The sequence below is a fragment of the Solanum lycopersicum genome, chromosome 1 (genome assembly GCF_036512215.1).
Source record: "Solanum lycopersicum chromosome 1, SLM_r2.1".
Lineage (NCBI taxonomy): Eukaryota > Viridiplantae > Streptophyta > Magnoliopsida > Solanales > Solanaceae > Solanum > Solanum lycopersicum.
The window spans coordinates 15,086,602-15,093,021 of NC_090800.1; the positions used below are offsets into that span (position 1 = coordinate 15,086,602).

General features: G+C 42.6%; 1 pseudogene; it reads right to left on the reverse strand.

Annotated features, from left to right (window-relative positions):
- Nucleotides 1-1,550: 1,550 nt before the first annotated feature.
- Nucleotides 1,551-6,420, reverse strand: LOC138340996 (uncharacterized; annotated as a pseudogene).

The following is a 6,420-nucleotide window of genomic DNA, read 5'->3' on the forward strand; positions in this document are numbered from 1 at the left end:
AGGCCTTTATCATAGGGGTTTGACCATCATGACGGTCGTGCAGGACGGATCGTCGTGGGTGTGACGGTCCGTCGTAAGTGTCCAACGTTAGACACTTGGAAAATTTTTGGAGACCCTTATCATTGGGGTCTCTGACTATCATGACGGTCGTGCAGGACGGACCGTCGTGGGTATGACGGTCCGTCGTAAGTGGCCGTCGTTGGACACTTGGAAAATTTTTGGAGACCCTTTTCAAAGGGGTCTCTGACCATCATGACGATCGTGCAGGACGGACCGTCGTGAAGACAACGGTCCGTCACAGGCGTCATTGGGGAGGGTGCTAGGGCTTATGCGATGGACCCTACGACGATCCGTCGTGAATACGACAGACCGTCATCGAGGTCTCGTTCTGAATATCAGAGACAGAACTGTAGGTACCCTAAGCAACCCCAATGAACACATATGGTCGTGTAGTGTTGTGGAACTCTATGTGTCTATCCCAACTACCTAGGAAACTATTAATGTGAAATCACCTATGTCTGGGGTTATTATCATGGCAAATTCAAACATTTAGAGCCTAGGTCTAGACATAATCATATCAAGGTAACAAGAGACGACTAGGAACGAAATAATAACTAATAAACAAAAATACAAGAGAAATGAGTATAAATTTAATGACACATACCTTGGAAATGGAGAAAACACAAGTGGGGAATGATTCAGGTGGCAAGGTAGATACCAAAAACAGCAGCACCGACAAGTAACTGATAGTAATAAGGTTGGGGAGATTGTGGAAGTAATGATCAGTGGGGGAAGTGTGGAAGTGGAAAAGAGAGGGGAGATGAGAGGAAGTGGAAGTAATGGGGTGGAATATGGAGGGATGGGGAGTATAAACTGTCAAATTTTGAAAAGGGGTCCAGCCGGGTCGGGTCGGGTTAATTTCATTAATCGCGCGACGATATGCCGACGACGGTCCGTCGCACATGCGATGCCCCGTAGTGGTGTCCGTCGTGTGTGCCCTAATTTCAAAAATGACAGAAATACGTACCTGGTGTGACGGTGCATACGACGGTCCGTTTCACACGCGATGTTCCGTCGTTGTATCCGTCAGTGGCTACTGCGGAGTAGTTTTCTGCAGAATTTCCTGGTGATGTGCCTGCAAATTTAAAACCCATTTATAGAAAAATGCTATCATTATTAAAAAGACGACAAGTATTGGGTTGCCTCCCAACAAGCGCCTGATTTAACGTCGCGGCACGACTGGGGCCACTTGATTACTCAGACTTCATCAAGATGGCATGCCTCTCTCAGTTTATTCCCCGGTGCTTTATGCCCAAAATAGAGTTTTATTCTATCTCTATTCTTCTTAAACCGCACTCCCTCCTTGTCTTTTAACTCAACTGTCCCATGAGGGAATACTTGGGTAATCAAGTAAGGGCCAGTCCATTTGGACTTGAGCCTACCTGGAAGACAAGGCACCCCAGAACTGTCTACAAGTACCAAATCCCCAACCACAACTCTTGTTTTGCAAATTTTTGTTCAGTCCCCTTCTTCATCTTTTCTTTGTGAGATATGGCAGATACCGATTGGAGCTCACCACTCTGCCTCATGGTCCTACAAATGTTGAAGGTTGCTTCTTCCTTATTCAACCGAAATGTCATCTGTCCCTTCTCCATGTCAACTAAGGCTCTACCTGTAGCAAGAAATGGCCTCCCAAGAATAATGGGCACCTTGAAATCGACTTCGCAATCAAGAATCACAAAATCTGCTGGAAAGATGAATGACTCCACTTTTACTAGCACATCATGGAGTATCCCTATGGGCTTTTTCACAGTCCGATCGGCCATCAGTAGCCGCATCGCAGTGGGTTTTGGATCCCCCAAACCCAACTTCTTGTAAATTGAGAGGGGCATTAGATTTATGCTTGCCCCCAGATCACATAATGCTTTCGCAAAATGTAATGACCCAACTGTGCAAGGAATAGTGAACGCACCCGGATCTTCTTTCTTTTGTACTAGGGATCTTGTAGAGATAGCACTACAATGTTGCAATCTATCATCATCCTCAAACGTGACCGATCTTTTCTTGGTGACCAGATCTTTCATAAATTTGGCATAACCGGGCATTTGTTCTAGAGCTTCTACCAAAGGGACATTGATAGAGAGCTGCTTCAACATTGTTATGAAGCACCGGTATTTACCATCCTCAGTCTTTTTCACTAATCTCTGAGGGAAGGGTGGTGGTGGCCTAGGCATGGGGATTACCTTGATAGGTACTTCTGCATTTGTTCCATTACTTTCATCTGTTTCACCACTACCCTTTACCACCTTATCATTATCCTTTCTTACATTTTTCTCAGCAGATGGCATGGGTGGGTCAATGGTTTGCCTACCACCCCGAGTAGTAATTGCCATACAGTGTGCATCATTCTTTGGATTTTGGACAGTGTTGCTAGGAAGAGTGCCCGGTTGCCGTGTGTTCACTGTCGCAGATAATTGGGCCACTTGCAATTCGATCTGTTTAATCGAAATTGCGTGTGTGTCCACTTTTTGCCCAATACTAGCTAACTCACCCCTTAATTCTTTAATGTGCTCATCACTAGCATCGAACCTCCTCATCATTTTGTGCAACATATCCTCAACTCGCGCCATACTATCTCCACCATCCCTAGGAGTAACTTCACGATTTTGAGGAGGAACATAGGGTCCACTCCTGTCGTTTCTATTACCATAGTTACTCCTGTTGAAGTTGTTGTCACGGTTGTAGTTACCATCTCGGACATAATGACCCTCACGGTTGTAGTTACCATAGTTCCGACCTTGGTTACCTTGACCTTGGCGCCAATTATCCTGATTTGAGCCTTGGGCGCTTGGTCGGAAACCCCCCATTTGTTCATTGACTGCATAGGAATCCTCCTCATAGTAACATTCACCGTTAGGGGGTGGTGGTTTAGCCAAGTAGTTGACTGCATTAATCTTTTCTGCACCCCCAGTGATATGTTTTAGTACCAACCCAAGCTCAGTTCTCATCTGAGCCATTTCTTCCCGAATATCATCTGTGGCTGGGTTGTGAGTGGACTGTACTGCGAAGGTGTTTCTCCCTGTATCGAACTTCCTAGTACTCCAAGCTTTGTTGTTACGGGAGATTTTCTCTAATTTCTCAGCAATCTCAGCATAAGGGCATTCTCCATAAGATCCACCTGCTATAGTGTCCAACACCGCTTTATTGTTATCATCTTGTCCCCTATAGAAGTATTCCTTTAGTGACTCATCATCAATACGGTGATTTGGGACACTTCTCAAGAATGAGGTGAATCTATCCCAAGAGCTACTAACTGACTCCCCTGGTAGTGCCACAAAGTTATTCACCCTGTCTTTATGGTTTAATTTCTTGGAGACTGGATAGTAGCATGCTAAGAAGACATCCCGTAGTTGGTTCCAAGTAAAAATAAAGTTGTATGGGAGCTTAGTAAACCAGATAGCAGCCTCTCCCGTCAGTGAGAGAGGAAACACTCTGAGACCTATTACATCTAGATCCAAATCAGGCCTCCCCACACAACTCTTACACACTGCCCTTACCTTAGCTATATGGGCATGTGGATCCTCAGAAGGTAGCCCTGAAAACAAACCTCTGGCAGTGAACATTTGCATCAGACTACTAGTTACCACAAAAGTGTGGCCTGTAGGTAGAGGAGGCAAAACCAGTGGCCCATCCGAATCTGCTATGTTATCATAGCCTCTATAGTATGCTTGGGGTCGTGGAGCGGGATTCTGTCCCCTCTGTTGATGTTCACCCGGAGCATCGGGTAACATCTGACCATGAACATCAGCCGGAGCTGGGATGTTCTGGTTTGGATCCTCATCATTGATTCCCAAGTTACGATTCATGTTTCGCAGTGTACGTTCTAGCTCGTGATCATAGGGGAACAACGGTTCTCTTCCTCTCCGTGTATTTGGCATACAAGGAGGATAATTCTGAAAAGGAATCAAAAACAATAAAACAAAGTAAAATCAAGAAAATATCAACTAAACTATAGTAAGAAGTTCAAGTTAATCTAAAAGCTAAATTCCCCAGCAACGGCGCCAAAATTTGATACGCTCAAACTTACTTCTCAAATGAGAAGTAAAGCGGTCGCGTCAAGTAAATAACCCAACTAGTGAGGTTAGGATCGTTCCCACGAGGAAAATAGTCTAGATTTAACTCCAACTTGTAATTACTATTGTTCGGTTGATGACTTTCTTAAAAAGTAAAAAACATAAAAGGGGGGTTTTGTACTTCCTAATAAAATAAAAAATAACTAACGAACTTGACAGAGACACCTAACAGCTTTTAATGTTGAGTTTTAATCAAGTAATCAAAGTAACTAGGGTTTACGTGTTCCCCACAGGTTCATAACTTGATAATTCTAGCTATAACAATTCTTTCCTAGTATCTTGCATACAAAGTGATAAGTTATGTATTTCTAAATCCTTGGTCCGGCATCTAGAAAATCTCACTCCGCACCTTGGTCCGGCTACGTGTGTTGCTTTCCTAACCCTTATCCTTACCTCATATTAAGCATCATATTCGATATTTGACTCAGTTATTACCTCGTACCAATCAATACTAGCCTATTAGATAGTATACACTAAATCTATGTTCATAATTCTTTTCCTATTATCTACCTCCTTGGTCCGGCAAGTAGCATTAAGGTGAGTTCTAACGTTGATCATCCGTTAAAAAGATTTCTAAGCGAAAGAATTATTAATACATGCAAGACACTATTCTAGAATTGTTATTTTAGCTAGGGTTTATCTCATTATTTGCCTATGGTTCCCACAACCCTAGTTATAGAGTTTAGTTCCTCATATCCATAAACACAATATTCAAATATATTAAACAAGAAGTCATGTACTTACTTTGATGAGAAAGAATAAAGTCTGAAAATTTGCTTGATTAATCAACAAGAGTTGCTTGTAAAAATCTCCAACAATCAAAAACTTAGAAAAACAAAGTCTAATAATATGATGTTAAATCTCCCAGAGTCTAACCTCAAAAACGAGGTTTTTCGAACTATTTATAAAAAAATAAAAACCTAATTAAACAAGGATTCTAATTACTGGAAATCTGTCAAAACACAGCTGGGTCGACGGACCACGCGACGGAACGTCGTCGTCATGACGGACCGTCGTCGTCATGACGGACCGTCGTGGGCTCCGTCGCCCCATACTTGGTGCAATTCTTCTGCTGCTTTCTTCATTCCCCTCGACGGCAATTGTGACGGACCGTCACAGACACGACGGTCCGTCGAGGGTCTTCGTTACCAAATACTTCAACTCTTGGAATCTGGGTACTGGGATCACTTCTCTGATCTTCGCGACGAACCTGCAGGACGGACCGTCATATCCATGACGGACCGTCACAAGCTTCGTAATCCCACACTTGGTCAGACTTCCCCATCTTCCTTCAGCAGCTTTTCTACGCTGCCACCTACGGACCGTCACAAGCACGACGGACCGTCATAAGCTCCGTAGGTGGTCTCTTCTGCATTTTTCGCTCAAAATCTCCGCATTCAGCTTTAGACAGATTTCCTGCAAAACAAATAAAAACTTATATCAAAATTAGCACAAAAAGGCTTTCGGACACAATAAACTTAAGGAAAAGGTATTAATTATACCGTGAAACCACGGTATATCAGTATGCACCCATAATCTTCTATAAAAGTCATCAACAAAGGTTAAAAAATAGTGTTTCCACCTAGTGAAGGTGTTTTGGAAGCACCCCAAACATCTTAATGAACATAATTCAAAATACCTTTAGTATTATGGATAGCTATTCCAAATATAACCCTTGTTTACTTTCTCTTGACACAATGCTCACAAAACTCCAAGTTACGAGTTTTTACTCCTCTTAGCAATCTTTGATCTGATAAAGTTTTCAAGGATTTCCCTCCAGCATGTCCCAAACGCATATGCCACGGGTTGTTCATTCTTCCTCCTCCTCGTCATTGAATGTGGTTGTCGCTGTCCCAATAACTGTACTACCTTGATTGTGGTACATGTTATTATTTCTTCGAATTGCCTTCATTACAACCAATGCACCAGAGCATATTCTCATAACGTCATTATCTGCAATGACTTTGAACCCCTTTGACTCTAGGGCTCCAACAAAATTGAGATTTTTCTTCAAATTTGGTACATATCGAACATTTATTAATGTTCTACTTTATCTATCATGGTTCCTTAATCGGATAGAACCAACACCATATGTGGTAAGAGGATTATTATTTGCGTTGTGAATAACTCCACATTCTGCTTCTTGTAAATCAACAAACCAATCCCGATTGGGACACATATGATAGCTACAAGGAGAGTCCATCAACCATACATTAGATGATTTAGATGGATATGTCGTAACTAGTGAGTGATTGGAGTCATCACAATCAGCCACATTTGAATCCAT